Here is a 13,144-nt window from a genome sequence, read left to right as displayed (position 1 = left end):
TTTCATGCCCAATTCTTTGATCTCTTCTTTCTCTATTGTATTTGTGTAACTATTTAGAGATATAAAATTTCCATAACTTATTCAGCCATTCTCCAAATGATGGCATCCATTCAGTTTCCAGTATCTTGCCACTACAAAAAGGGCTGCCACAAACATTTTTGCATATGTGAGTCTCTTTATTTCCTTTAAGATGTTTTTGGGATATAAGCCCAGTAGAAACATTGCTGGATCAAAGAACATGTGCAGTTTGATAACTCTTTGGGCATATTTCCATATTGATCTCCAGAATAGTTGGATAAAAGGTAAAAGTTTTAATCTCAGTTTGATCACAAAATTATATAAGTAATTATATAATCACACATATAATCAAGTAATTATAATATAAATAAAATTCATGGACCCACACTTAACACCACATATCAAGATAAGATCAAAATGGGTCCATGATTTAGGCATAAATAAGGAGATCATAAATAAATTAGAGGAAGATAGGATAGTTTACCTCTCAGAATTGTGGAGGAGGAAGGAATTTGTGACCAAAGAACAACTAGAGATCATTATTGATCATAAAATAGAATATTTTGATTACATCAAATTAAAAAAGCTTTTGTGCAAACAAAACTAATGCAAACAAGATTAGAGGGAAATAACAAACTGAGAAAACATTTTTTACAGTTAAAGGTTTTGATAAAGGCCTCACTTCCAAAATATATAGAGAATTGACTACAATTTATAAGAAATCAAGCCATTCTCCAATTGATAAATGGGCAAAGGATATGAACAGACAATTTTCAGATTATGAAATTGAAACTATATCCACTCATATGAAAGAGTGTTCCAAATCACTATTGATCAGAGAAATGCAAATTAAGACAACTCTGAGATACCACTACACATCTGTCAGATTGGCTAAGATGAAAGTAAAAAATAATGATGAATGTTGGAGGGGATTTGGGAAAACTGGGACACTGATGCATTGTTGGTGGAGTTGTGAAAGAATCCAACCATTCTGGATAGCAATCTGGAATTATGCCCAAAAAGTTATCAAACTGTACATACCCTTTGATCCAGCAATGCTACTACTGGGCTTATATCCCAAAGAAATACTAAAGAGGGGAAAGGGACCTGTGTGTGCCAAAATGTTTTTGGCAGCCCTTTTTATAGTGGCTAGAAACTGGAAAATGAATAGATATCCATCAATTGGAGAATTGTTGGGTAAATTATGGTATATGAATGTTATGGAATATTATTGTTCTGTAAGAAATGACCAGCAGGATGAATACAGAGAGGTTTGGAGAGGCCTCCATGAACTCATGCTGAGTAAAATGAGCAGAACCAGGAGATCATTATACATTTCAACAACAATACTGTATGAAGATATATTCTGATTGAAGTGAATATATTCAACATAAAGAAGATATAATTCAGTTCCAGTTGATCAATGATGGACAGAAACAGCTACACCCAGAGAAGGAACACTGGGAATTGAATGTAAACTGTTTGCACTACTGTCTTTCTACCAGGTTACTTATACCTTCAAAATCCAATTCTTATCGTGCAACAAGAAAATTGGATTTACACACATATATTGTATCTAGGATATACTGCAACACATTTAATAGGTATGGGATTGCCTGTCATCTAGGGGAAGGAGTGGAGGGAGGGAGGGTAAAATTTGGAAAAATTAATACAAAGGATAATGTTGTAAAAAAATTACTCATGCATATGTACTGTCAAAAATTATAATTATAAAATTAATTTAAAATACTCCTTAATACTCCATTTCAAAAGATAAGCAGTGCTTTTCAATGTTATTCCTCCATTAAACTATTGGATGGTTTGGCCAATACAATGACCTGAGTTAAGTTTTTCCAAGTTATCATTCTTTGTATTTTTGTTACTATATAAATCTTAGTCTTGGGGCCATTTTACACATTTTAAAATTATCGAAAATACTATTAAGCTTCATATTCATCTTATTAGAAATTAAAACTGATAAATATTTTATGTATTTGATTCATTTAAAAATAATACTTAATTCCTTTTAAGTGATTTGATTTAAATTACATATAATTTTAAAATATAATATAATTGTAAATAATTCAAATAATAAAATAATTTTTAAAAAATGATCAGCAGGATGAATACAGACATGCTTGGAGAGACTTACATGAACTGACGCTGAGTGAAATGAGCAGAACCAGAAGATCATTATGCACTTCAACAACGATATTGTATGAGGATGTATTCTGATAGAAGTGGATATCTTCAAAAAAGAGAAGATCGAATTCAGATCCAATTGATCAGTGATGGACAAAATCAGCTACATCCAGAGAAGAAACTTTGGGAAATGAGTGTAAACTGTATGCATTTTTGTTTTTCTTCCCAGGTCATTTTTCCCTTCTGAATCCAATTCTTCCTGTGCAACAATAACAAAAAAAAATCGGTTCTGCACACATATATTGTATCTATGATATACTATAACATATTTAACATGTATGGGAATACATGCCTACCATCTAGGGGAAGGGGTGGAGGGAAGGAGTGGAAAATTTTGAACAAAAGGGAGTGCAAGGGATAATGTTGTATAAAATTACCCATGCATATGTACTGTAACAATGTTATAATTATAAAATTAATAAAAAATAATAAAGAAAAAATAATAATATAAATAAAATTTGTGATCAAATTGATATTACACACATATGTAAGTAGTTCAATATATTGATTAAATAGACATATGAATAGAGAGATGGATGGATGAAAAAGTGCACTGTGAGCAGGAAATATTCTTTCCATATTTTAAAACTCACTTTCCAGATCAAATTTCAATCTAAAATCCTGAATCAACAATTAAGGTCACGCTTAACACATATATAGACACATTTTAAAAATCTATCTATAACCCTTTACTCAGATTATGAAAGAAGAGATATATTCAGGCTTGAAGAAAGATGTTGAGAACTTTTAAACATCTCTCTCTCTCTCTCTCTCTCTCTCTCTCTCTCTCTCTCTCTGTATATATATATATATATATATATATATATATATATATATATATATATATATATATATATATATATATATATATATATATATATATACAACAGATAAATAGATAGATCTACATATATAAGCAGAAGATTATATACCTCTGAAAAATTCTCATCATTTAAATTGAAATGTAATATTTTCCTAGCATTACTATAATTAAAAATAGTAACCTTGGTATTTCCAAATAGATTATCTTTTTGTTGTTTCATAGCAATGAGTACATTTACTTAGAATTTTTTAAACAGTTGCAATTAAATCTTAATAATTTTATTGTTTAAATTTTTCTTTCTAATTATTATTCAATGTTTTATTTAAGTTATAGTGCTTTGTTTTTGTATTTGATATATGAAATCATATATACATCTAAAATGAGTGAACTAAGCTAATTAGGATTAGAGCAGTGAAACATCTAGAAATTTAGAATTTAATTAAAGCTAGTCAACACAGGTCCACAAATGGGAGATTAAGCCTAACAAATCTGATTGCCTGATCAAGCCTTCCTCGAAAATAATAAAAAAGGAATCGACAAAGTAAATTCTTGGGCATAATTTATCTTGAATTCAGACTCTTTTGTACAAAATGTTATAAAATAAATAATCTATAAGGTCAATAAATATAGCATTAAGAGTGAGTTAGTATAACAGATTAAGAACTACTTTTGAAATAGAGAAGAAAGTAGAAGGGGAGAAAAATGAATATTATTATAACCTATTCCACAAAGAAAATATAATTTAATAAGTTAAGCAATGAGTATTAATTGAGTTCATCAAATATCAGGGGGAAATCTCAGCTAGTGGTATGGAAGGGAGTGAAAGAAATTGCACCATTATGCAAATCAAATGATTGTGAAATCCAGATCAATGATTAAGTTGTTATCTGCCTTGTAGTATTAGCTATTATATTTAAATATTGTGGGTCATAGATTAAACTATTAATTATCGGATAGTCATTTTTGTGGTATTTCAAACAGAGGATAATGGGATGACCACTTCATATAGAGATACATTCATACTCCCTTCTCTATGATGCACTATGATTTGAACACAAGTTAATAACAATAAGCATGTCTTATTAAAAAACTGTGTTACCCTCTGGAATTTTTGCATATTGTCACTGGGTATTTATAGGCAGAAATATGTTAATGCAAGGGTGCTCACTATTGATGCCGCAAGTGCTTCCAAGAGTGTGTGACTGCCCCATTTAAGGTGCAATTATTCCTCATTGACTTGGGTTTCTAATGTCAGGAACCATAGAAAGGCCAGAACTTAATATTTTTTCAATAAAATGCAGGAATAATAAATCTTCAGAATGATGATGAGTGGCATATTATTTGGACCTCCAGTGATGTGAAATTTTATATAATCCAAATATTTTGTGTGTCATATTCTAGGAATTATTTCTTTAGGGATAGTACTGGAATCTATGATTTCGTTGTTAATTGTCAGATAAGAAAACTATCTCTATTAACAATTTAGCATCTCCTTTTCTTTTTAATTTCTTAATTATTTTTATGTTCTTCTTAAATTCTTTTTTTTGCAGGGCCTAAAATTCAAAGCAATTGTTTTGGCAAAAATTCCTGATTTAACTAAAAATATGTGTAAATTTTAAGCACAAATTTCCTTCTTAATTTATAATTATAATATATAGATTTTGGTCTATTCTGAGAAGCCAATTGTAGTTTTTCAAAAGTAAAATTGTGTTGAAGTTAGGTTATTTTCAGGCTATGCTCCACTTTTTTTCCCCCAAGTTCAATTTGAAGGTAATGTCTCCTCTCATTTTGCTTCTACTTTATGGTGTCATGACACTGATTGATATCAAACCTGTGTCTCTCTTTATTTCTAAGGATTATAAATGTTACACATTTTTTTAAAGGAAAAAAATATTTCAGATGTTTCTGTTTTTAACTTTACTTTTTAATGGCTTAAAGAGATAAATAATACTACTAATTGCCTTTTAATGTAGCATATTTTAATGTTAACTTTGATAAGCTATCTATTAAACTTTCAGCATAATTTTTAGCTAACAACAGTTCTTCTCAACCTTTTCCTATTGAAAAGCACTAGATTGACACAAGTGGTAGCTTGGGAGCCCTACCATTACCCAGCCCCTTTTCACTTAATTTGCATAATGATTTGCTTGATTATTTGCAGAAATCTTTACAGCATCTATATTAATCTTGCTGTTCAAAATTAGTAAAGTAATTTTGATGTCTTTAAAGGCCCTATTTTTCTGCTATTCCTTTTTACTGTGTTCCTTCCTGTCTATTTTATGAGCTCTTACCATTCTCCACCTCCATAGATATTCTGCTATTCTTCTACACAAGAGAAATATGCATGTTTTCTTCCCCCACATACCTAAGAGAGTTCAACAGATTGCATCCCCCCACCTCTATTCCTGTACTTTATAATGTTTTCTCCCCTTCCTCATATTTTTCCACACAAGTCAACTTTAACTCAGTTTGAGAATCTTAGTTCCTTGAGGCTTGTGAATGTCTCTGCTTTTGTGTTTGCCTCCCCAATGCTTGGGTACATAATCATTGTGGTTTGTGTTAGATTTGATTGGACCATGAAAGCAAATAATCGAATTTCACAATGTTGGCTGGTGAGTAGGAGACAACTGAATACATGCTGAGAAGGAATTAGCAAAATCTTGGGGGAATATATGCATTTCTAACCCTCCTTCTTTATCCAACTAACTTTAATTTATCTCTGGTACATATATTTTTTACTTCTACAAGGCTACAACAAAGTATTTTTCTCATATCTGTTCCTCTCTGTTAACTACTGAAATGTAAGAGAGTAATTATGTTTTTGTAGACCCATCCAAGATTTCTATAAATTTAAAAACCATGTGTTTCTCTTTTTGTCTTGACCAGACAGAGACTCCAAGGTTCTTCTTGAAACTAGTAATTTAATGTGGTAGACCAAGCTTAAAATCTGGATCTCCTGGCATTTATCAGAACTTTTCCTGCTTTCATAAGCAAGCTTTGCTCAGATAAGAACTTTTAATAAGAGATATAATCAGCATTTGTTCATGGTTGGAAAATAGCTATATTTAACATTTTACACAATCTGCTAATTCCCCCATTGTTAAGCCTAATTTAATGTAATATAAAGAATGCTACCTTTGGAACTGGACAAACTGGATACCAATTTTGTTTATTACTTTTTGACAAGTAATGCGTGACCTTGGGCAAAGAAATGAATTTGTAGCTCCATTCATCATCACCATTGACATCAATTTTGGCCTCAAATGAGCAAAGCAAAATTGAAGTAGCTCAAAAGAAATGAAAAATGCACAAATTTAGAGGATCCACATCAAAGGACTACTTGTGTGTAACCTGTGGAAGAGTATTCTGAACTTATATTTGCCTAAGCATCCACAGTAAGACACACTGTAACTTGACTCAAACATAGTGATGCCATTTTGGTCCTCTTGAAGAACAAAGGACAATAATTAACAGTACTTTTCATGCATCCTAGCACATAGCAATTGATAACATTCAAAACAAGTATTAACTTATTCACTCATTCATTTCTTTATTTATTCAACTGGAACCACTTTGTGTTCATCTAAAATAAAAGGGATATGGATTCTTTGACAGTTAATGGTTCCTTCCACATTTAATTTAAATGAACTGTGTATCTTGTCATCTCCTTCTATTTCCTTTCATGTACTCTATTCTCCAGGCAACTTAGACTACTTTCAGTGTTATCCTCTGCCACAATACACATGTTGTACATATATACATATTCTCTCCCACAAAATGCTGTGTGTGTGTGTGTGTGTGTGTGTAAATATATATATATATATATATATATATATAAAAGATGGTTAATCAATATTTGTGTGAAGAGATAGCTTTCTCAGGGTCATGCTTATCCATCTTATCTTTAGGGTTCAAGGATAATATAGAGGGTTTGGAGCGTTTTTTTCTTCTTATGGCATTAGCTCAAGCCTCCAATATTTGTGTTCCTCACATTGAGTGCCAGTAACTAGTGCTCCAATTCCATTTAAATATTTAACATCATTTAAATCTCAGAAAGGAATATATTTATTGAATATAGAGCAAGAACAAATCCACAAATACATCATCACAACATATTGCATAATGTATTCATAGCTGATTTTTATATGACATTGGTACCACCAAATTGACATCAAAATTTGATATAACAAGCATATGAGTCCTCATCTTAGTTACTGTTAGACTAAAGTCATTCCTTACTCATCAGTGAACCTATATTGAACTGCCTAAAATCTCTTGACTCCAGCATGCTCAGATGTCAGGTACCCTCTTGACTTTTGAAACTTAAAATCTCCGACTATTTCACCTAGAAGAGAAAAGATGAAATGCAAACTACATAAATTGAGGTTTATTTCTTAAGATACCATGGCTTTGATAAAGAATGAGATCATAAAAATATTAGAGGAACATAGGATAGTTTACCTCTCAGATTTGTGGAGGAGGAAGGAATTTGTGACCAAAGGAGAACTAGAGATCACAAAATAGAAAATTTTGATTATATCAAATTAAAAAGCTTTTGTACAAACAAAACTAATGCAAACAAGATTAGAAGGGAAGTAACAAAGTGTGAAAATATTTTTACAGTTAAAGGTTCTGATAAAGGCCTCATTTCCAAAATATATAGAGAACTGACTCTAATTTATAAGAAATCAAACCATCCTCCAATTGATAGTCAAAGGATACGAACAGACAATTTTCAGATGATGAAATTGAAACTATTTCCACTCATATGAAAGAGTGTTCCAAATCACTATTGATCAGAGAAATGCAAATTAAGACAACTCTGAGATACAACTATACATCTGTCAGATTGGCTAAGATGACAGGAAAAATAATGATGAATGTTGGAGGGGATGTGGAAAAACTGGGACACTGATGCATTGTTGGTGGAGTTGTGAAAGAATCCAACCATTCTGGAGAGCAGTTTGGAACTATGCCCAAAAAGTTATGAAACTATGCATACCTTTGATCCAGCAGTGCTACTACTGGGCCTATATCACAAAGAAATATTAAAGAAGGGAAAGGGACCTGTATGTGCCAAAATGTTTTTGGCAGCCCTATTTGTAGTGGCTAGAAACTGGAAAATGAATGGATGTCCATCAATTGGAGAATGGTTGGATATGGAGAATTATGGTATATGAATGGTATGGAATATTATTGCTCTGTAAGAAATGACCAGCAGGATGAATACAGAGAGGTTTGGAGAAACTTACATGAACTGATGCTGAGTGAAATGAGCAGATCCAGGAGATCATTATACACTTCAACAACAATACTGTATGACGATGTATTCTGATTGAAGTGGATATCTTCAACATAGAGAAGATATAATTCAGTTCCAGTTGATCAATGATGGACAGAATCAGCTACACCTAGAGAAGGAACACTGGGAATTGAGTGTAAATCATTGTATTTCTACCCAGGTTACGTTTACTTTCTGAATTCAATTCTTATTGTGCAACAAGAAATTCAGTTTACACACATACATTTTATATAGGATATACTGTAACACATTTAACATGTGTGGGATTGCCTGTCATCTAGGGGATGGGATAAAGGGAGGGAGGAGAAAATTAGGAAAAGAAGTGAGTACAAGGGTTAATGTTGTAAAAAAATTACCCATGCATATGTACTGTCAAAAAATTATAATTATTAAATTAATTTAAAAAAGAAAAAAAAATCAGAAATAAGATCCTTCTAAAAATATTTTTAAAATATAAAAAATGAAATTCACAAACTATATATTTAGTCCTTAATTATACAGGATGTTTCAATAAAATATATACATAGTTTGAAAAAAAAAGATACCATGGCCTTGATAAGAAAAGATATACATATATATATATATATATACATATATATATATGTATATATATATATATATATATATATATATATATATGTATATATATCTCACATTAGATGCCATAAGCAAAGGAGTCTGCTAATTTCTTTATTTTTAGATAGCTCTCATAAGTCTTGCATATACCTTATATGTAAATATTTATTTGATTTCTTCATCATTAGTTTTTCAGGGAAGAGATTGTTTTTGCCTTCATCAGTATCCCTAAAGCAATACTTTGCTTGGAACATGGGAAATAATTAAAACATAACTTTTAACTTGAATTTACTTGAATATATATGTCCTTTTGATATTACTGCTTTCTGCATGTGTTGATCTAGATTTACCTTCATTTAATATTTTGTATATCCAATTAAATGTTCTTTTTTTCACTTCTTTGAGGAGATTCAACAACATAACTTTAAGCTTTTTTTTATAATGTCAATTATTTCTGTTATACATGCCATAAATTTTGTCATTTGCTCCTTTCTAAGTTATTTTCTCGTTTCTAATAAGAAATAGGTTAATATTGCCATAAAATTATATTCAAAAATTTATATTTGATTATATTAATTTTATGTTTGTGCTACCTGATTTGATTCTAAGTTACTATGTAGTTTCAAATTGAACTAAGGTTCTAGAGATTTGGGTTAATTATTATAAATATGAGCTTTATATTTTTTGTTGAGCTGCTTTTTATTTTCCTATGAACTTGCTTTTTGGTACTTTTTTGATAAAATGAATAATGCTTTATGGAATTTAATGATTCAGATCAATTTCTTTTATTATTCTTGCTTTTAAAAAATATTTTCAAAACATGTGTATAGTTTTGAAGATTCATCCTTGCAAAATCTGGTGCTGTAAATTTTTCCCTCCCTTTTCTCACCCCTCCTACAGATGGCAAATAATTCAATATATGTTAAACACGTGTAATTCTTTTATACATATTTCCACAATTGTGATACTGCCTAAGAAAAAACAGATGAAAAGGATAAAAAATGAGAAAGAAAAGAAAATGAAAGGAAGAAACAACAAAAAAGCAAAAATATTATAGGGTAAACCATACTCAGTCCCCACAGTCCTCTCTTTGGAAGCATATGGTTTACATCATAAGACCATTGAAAGTGGCCTGAATCACTTCACTGTTGAAAAGAGCATATCAATCAAAAATGATCTTTGTATAATATTGTTGTTGTTGTGAACAATATTCTCTTGGTTCTACTTACTTTACTAAATTTGTGTAAATCTCTCCAATCATTTCTGAAATCATCTCCTGATCATTTCTTATAGAACAATAATATTCCATAAAATTCATATACCGTAACTCATTCAGCCATTTTTCCACTAATGGGCGTTCCTTCAATATCCAGTTTCTTGCCACTACAAAAAAAGGCTCCTACAAACAATTTTGCACATTTGAGTTATTTTCCTTTTTTTATAATTGTTGGCAATACAGGCCCAGTAGAGACATACTGCATCAAAGGATGTGCTCAGTTTGATAGCCTTTTGGGCATAGATGTTAGGTTCTTACTAAGTGCTAAGTTGGTACTTAACAATTCTCTAGCTCAGAATTCACACCTTTAGTTCAAATCTTTAAGGGGGTCTACACCTTTGAAGGAATAGTTTAAAGAAGCAAGTTCATTGGTCAGTAAGGAGTTCACACAAGTCCCTGCAGTACCCACAAGCCCATTCTCTGGGAGGACAAAAAAAGTCAACATTGAGTCTGAAGGACAGTCTAGATTGAGTCAAAAAGAAGATGTCCCATGGATTCACAAGTCAGCAATCCCACACTTTTGGAGGGGAAGGCTCCAGAAGCCTCCCAAGAAACCTGCTCACAGAGGAAAAGATTATACAGAAAAGAAACTTCCTCCCAGAGAAGAATTATAATCTAGAGATGATAGGACTTCACAATTTGGCACCCAAACGTGGGGCAAGGACTTATTCTGAGCCCTTTAGAGGAGCTAGCCTGGACTTGACATTTTGGCACCTGAACAGGGACAGACACAATCCTGATCTCAGTAGAAAAATCTCTCTGACCCAGAAATAAGCGTTAGTAACAAGGAAACTTTGTTAAAGAGCTAAAGTAGAATTTCAGTGAAATGAGGCAAATTTTTAGAAAACAGCCTTCTGTTTCTGTTCAATGAAAATGTTTAGAGAACATTGTCAAAGTTATGAAAAGTCAAGGATTGATTATAAAGATGCTTGGTGCCCTGTGCATCTACAACTTGTTTTGCAAATCTTAAACATTTGTATAAATTATTATTAGTAAAAGTAGTAGTTATTTATTATCATCATTTTCATTTATTGTTATTAGCATACCTCTTCTCAGGTTATGTGTAAGTATATCAAAATCTGTTATGTATCTCTTAAGGGATTCTATAAACAATTGCACTGTTTTAGGTTTGGAAAGTATAATCCTATAAATTCTGGTCCTTACTGACTTGTGCTCAAAAGTTTTACACAACACATGAATTTCTATCTTTAACTCTTATATCCCCTCAAGTTCATAATAAAGATAAGGAACTGGGGAAAATAGCATTAAACTTGTTCAGGGTCATAAAACTTGTATTTGAGGTCAGTTTTAAAGAAAATTTGGAAATTGGGAAAATGAGTCTTGTGACTCCAGGCACAGGACTCTTATCTGCTTCACTATCTAGGTTCCCCATGTAAGCATATATTTATGTCTACATACTTATAAATATCTCAATCTATATTTATAAAAGTGCAAGTTCATTAGTAAACTCTACGTTAAGAATTTCTAATCTAGCCCAACTTTTTCATTTTACAAATGAGAAAATTTAAATGAGAGATACTAAGGGACTTCTCCAAGGTCACACATACATTATGTTTGAAAATGATATGGGAGTAAAAGCAAGCTTTTCTGACTATACTAGAGACATGGATGAATATTTTTCTCTCTTGATTGAATTAATCTGATTGCCACTATTTCATAGAGTTAGAATACCCAAATTTTATTTATGTATAACATAATCAGAGTAGCATAAATGCATACTAGCATGTGTAAATATGCAGAAAAGGAATTGTGTAAATCATTCTAGCAGTTGCAAAGAACAAGAACATATTTCATTTTGAGTTCAGATAAAATTGTCATCTGAGATGGGGTAAAGAAGGGCTAAGTTCTGAAGAATTATTGTTATATATATACTTTTAACATATTTAACATGTATGGGACTACCCTCTATCTAGGAGAGAGAGGTGTGGAGGGAAGGAGGGGAAAAGTTGAAACAGAAGTTTTTGCAAGGGTCAATGCTGAAAAATTACCCATGTATATGTTTTGTATGTAAAAAGCTATAAAATAGAATTACTATAAAGATTTTAACTGAAGGTTTCTAAGCACCCCAATAATTATACCTGAGCATAATTGGTGACCATAAAAAGTCCATGAAAAATCCAAGAAAAGAAGGCATGTTCTTTATTGCACCACTGTCAGCTCTATGGAAGCTTTAGGCCCCAATGTTTTTGTTTTTTTGTTTTCTTTTTTTTTTTCTTACAATCCATAATTCATAGTAAGAGTAAGACTGGGTGGTGTCTCATATATCCTGTCTAGAAGGCCCTTTGCTGGTAGCCTCTCCCATCCAAGGAAGAAATGGTATAAACTGTCATGAGATCTTTTGCTAACTTTGCAGAAGGGTTCAAACATTATTACAGACTGAAAGGAGTGCTTAACAGCCTTCATAACTCAAAATTAAAATCGCAATTCTGAGTCTGCTTACCTTTTTGTTATAGCATCTCATTTCTCTTTAGTCAGACTGACTATGATGATAGAGTTCTCAAAGTGATATTAATTTGGTTTGGGTCCATTGATCTGGGGAGTGATTTCCAAGCTCCATGTAAAATATATAAATTGGGATTTATATTTTACAACATTGTGATATAAATTGGCATTTACTTTCCTGAAAAGAAAGAAGTTCTTTGGTGATTTATTTATTTCATAGCTCATTTTAATAAGATCAATCCTGATGAACTCTATAATATGTGCATTCATCATTTCTTTGGTTGGGATATATATATATGTGTGTGTGTGTGTGTGTGTGTGTGTGTGTGTGTGTGTGTGTGTGTGTGTATACATACACACACAAAATCTCTGACAATTTTACAGAAAGTTTCAGGGCTGCAATAAATAGCATATGTTAAATGCAGGATACAGAAGAGAACAGAGGAAAAGAATCCTCTTCAAGCAGAAGAGGTCAACCAGTAAT

The 13,144-nt window shown here is 31.5% G+C and overlaps 1 long non-coding RNA gene across 6 annotated transcripts in view; it reads left to right on the top strand.

Moving 5' to 3' along the window:
• Window positions 1–13,144, top strand: part of LOC141560912 (uncharacterized) — a 506,908-nt gene that overhangs the window by 437,945 nt on the left and 55,819 nt on the right. For 2 of the 6 annotated variants that reach the window (XR_012487888.1, XR_012487894.1), the window contains one exon: window positions 2,140–2,937. The exons of 2 other annotated variants lie outside the window; for them this stretch is intronic. This is a non-coding gene — a long non-coding RNA (uncharacterized LOC141560912). Of the gene's footprint in view, window positions 1–2,136; window positions 2,938–13,144 lie in introns of those variants that run through there. 2 more of the 6 variants (XR_012487890.1, XR_012487893.1) reach the window with 1 other exon arrangement.

The sequence above is a fragment of the Sminthopsis crassicaudata genome, chromosome 3, assembly GCF_048593235.1.
Source record: "Sminthopsis crassicaudata isolate SCR6 chromosome 3, ASM4859323v1, whole genome shotgun sequence".
Taxonomy (NCBI): Eukaryota; Metazoa; Chordata; class Mammalia; order Dasyuromorphia; family Dasyuridae; genus Sminthopsis; species Sminthopsis crassicaudata.
Note: the sequence above shows the minus strand (reverse complement) of the source record. Positions and strands in the feature narration are given on the sequence as shown.